Source organism: Tiliqua scincoides, chromosome 7 (genome assembly GCF_035046505.1).
Source record: "Tiliqua scincoides isolate rTilSci1 chromosome 7, rTilSci1.hap2, whole genome shotgun sequence".
NCBI lineage: Eukaryota > Metazoa > Chordata > Lepidosauria > Squamata > Scincidae > Tiliqua > Tiliqua scincoides.
In genome coordinates, this window is record NC_089827.1 from 71,974,321 (window position 1) to 71,977,238 (window position 2,918).

General features: G+C 44.3%; 1 pseudogene; it reads left to right on the forward strand.

The window, feature by feature from the left end:
• The first annotated feature begins 925 nt into the window (after nucleotides 1-925).
• On the forward strand, nucleotides 926-1,045 carry LOC136658075 (5S ribosomal RNA; annotated as a pseudogene).
• The last annotated feature ends 1,873 nt before the right edge of the window (nucleotides 1,046-2,918 follow it).

Here is a 2,918-nt window from a genome sequence, read left to right on the forward strand (position 1 = left end):
AGGGCAGAACCAGGGTCATTTGTTGGGGAAAAGGAGGGGAGCTAATTTGCTTAAAGTGGGCATAATTCTCCAGGCGGAGCTTGGACTGGGAATCTGTCAGCACACTCACTGGGTTTCAGAAGGCCTTCTAAAGCCTCCAAAGGCATTAAAACAGCAGTGCTCAAAGAGCCCACTGCTGTGCACCAAAAACCGCTTCCCCGGCACAGCCAAGGCAAACCATTCTCCAGGGGAGTCACTAATCTTCCATTCTTATCTCCCCCAAACCGTGCGTCTCCCAGCTGCGTCTGCATGGAACTCCAGGCACAGAGCCAGCTGGGGCGATGCAACATGGAAGCAGCTGGCCAGCGCGCAGTTTGGGGGAGATCAGAAAGGATGATTAGCAGTTCCCACTATGGAATGGTTTGCCTTGGTCACACAGCGGAGGGATAAGCACATGCACTGGATCCAGCCATCAGGCCACAGTCCTGCCCTGCATTAGAAGAGCACTTCTGGGGTAGAAGTGCCTTTCTAATGCCTTCCAGAGGCTTTAAAAGGCTTTCTGAGACCAGTGAGGCCTTCCCGGACCTCAGAATAGCCTCCAGATGTGACTAGAGCAAAGTTTTGGTCACGTTTGGAGGTCCTGACCTACGGATTTATTTATCAGTGGGTTTTGGCATCCATGGGGGTTCTGGGAACAGAATTTCCAATGGATGCTGAGGCACTACTGTGAAGTTCCTTGCTATTTATCTTGGGGGGGGGGGAACTGCTTAAAATGTGCTGAATATTTGCACAGTAATCTACAACCTCTGCAACTTCCACATTGAAAAAGCTTCTTTCCATCTGTTAATTCAGAAATTCTGTCAGTCATTTTTCAGAAAATCAAGCCATAATTAGTTGCAGTTTGTTCATAACCACAGCTGAACATCCTTACAAACTGATAATGCACATTAACAGCAACTGTTACCCTGCGCATGCCTGATCTTGTCTGATCTTAGAAGCTAAGCAGGGTCAGGCCTGGTTAGTACTTGGATGGGAGACCGCCTGGGAATACCAGGTGCTGTAGGCTTATACCATAGTCTTTCGAGACTGAAGGTTGCCAACCAATGCACATTGCACACTGAACAGTATTCCCAAAAAGATCAATAGTAAACAGATCTGTCCAAGCTTTTGTAAGGTGTAAGAGGTAATAACCCAGTAGTCAAGTCAAAAGAATGATGGACTATGGACTATAAGTGCAAGATGACATCTACAACTTTGCTCCAAACCCTAACTCTCCTACTGGGCCCTCAAGACACTAGACACTAGAGCTGAGGACATAGTTTCATTATTATTTTTTTCCATATGTGTGTGATTCTCATGGGCAGCAGATAGAAAAATGAGTCTCAGAGTAGAAATGCAATGACATAGAACTGAGGCAAAACATACAACACTTGATGGGGGAACAACACCTGGAATCTTGCACAGTATTTCACCGGATACTTCTGTTAAAAGGCCCATTCTGACACGTGAAGCTCCTTCAAACAAAGCAACTTTGTGAATGCAGCAACACGGAAGAAGTCACATCTGACTTGGTGTCTCCATGAGTATAGGTACTGCTTCCCAAGCAAAAAAATGGTACACTGCCCTTGAATAAAATCACCACTTAGAAGTTGTGTCTGTACTCACGGATACCATGGATGGATTCACGGAAGTAGCACCAGATCAGGTGTTACTGCTTCCACAAAGAGCAGTTCCCAAACTTACCAGGGTCATGGTACCCTTCTTTCATGGTGGCCTCTTCTTCCTGGTTCTCCTGGGCGCCACCATTTTGAAGTGTGCTAGATCTCATGAGAAATCGTGCAAGATCTTGTGCATTTCAAGACGGCCACACCCATCTTCCCGGCTCTCCTGGACACTACCATCTTGGATTGCATAAGTTCTTGCGAAGTTTCATGGGAATTCCAAGAGATGGCAGCACCCAGGAGAGCCAGAAGGACATCCTGTGGCACCCCTGTGAGTTCGCCACAATGCACAGTTTGGGAATCACTGCTCTACAATTGTATTCACAGACTTTTGCAGTGTATGAAGGAGTATCAAATGTCTGAACTGAACAGCTTGTTCTTAATATTTTACTGGACCTCATGGGCAGTGGTGCTTGTTCAAGAAGCAAGCAAATCAGAATCATAATAGTAGCTAATAAGCGGAAAGGGACTGTATTTATGTTTTCATCATGATTATACTTTAATCATGCTTTCTTCCATTTCCCTCCAGCCAGCATAGCATTAGCAAGGCATTTGCTTTAATTGCTTCTTTTCCCATAATAGATTATAATTTGATAAATTCCATTCCTGAATGATATACTTCTAGTAACCGTTTAAAGAAACAGAAGGGAGGGGGGAAAAGAAAAGGAAAGTCCGTGTGTTACATGAGACAGTGAGTCTGACAGCATGATAACAAATGGCGGAAAAAGTATCATGTAAGGGGAGGCTGTTGTGTCAATCCAGATCACTGGTGTGATTAACAAATGATCAATCAAGGCTCATTCTCATCTCAGCTCTTCACCCAAAAATACTGCAAAAGAAGTAAGCAGTTACCTTGAACCTGCTGTTATTTTAAACCACTTCACTCTATCACAGCTCTTCATCAGAATGACTGGTGCCAGCAACTTGCCAGGAGAGAATTAATAATATGCTGACATCTTCAACCTTTGTGTATCTTATGATTTCCAAGAGGGGGGAAATGTATTTTACTTTTGACGGGAAGAGAACAAAAAGATCCGAGAATTCCCCTTACAACAGAAGACAACACAAGAGAGACTTAAATGACATACGTGTGTGTGTGTGTGTGTGTGTGTGTGTGTGTGTGTGTGTGTGTGTGTGTGTGTGTACACACCTGTGTAGAATAATATTAACGTTTTAAATTTTTACTTTCACATGTGGGCTGCTTCCATATTAGTCCTC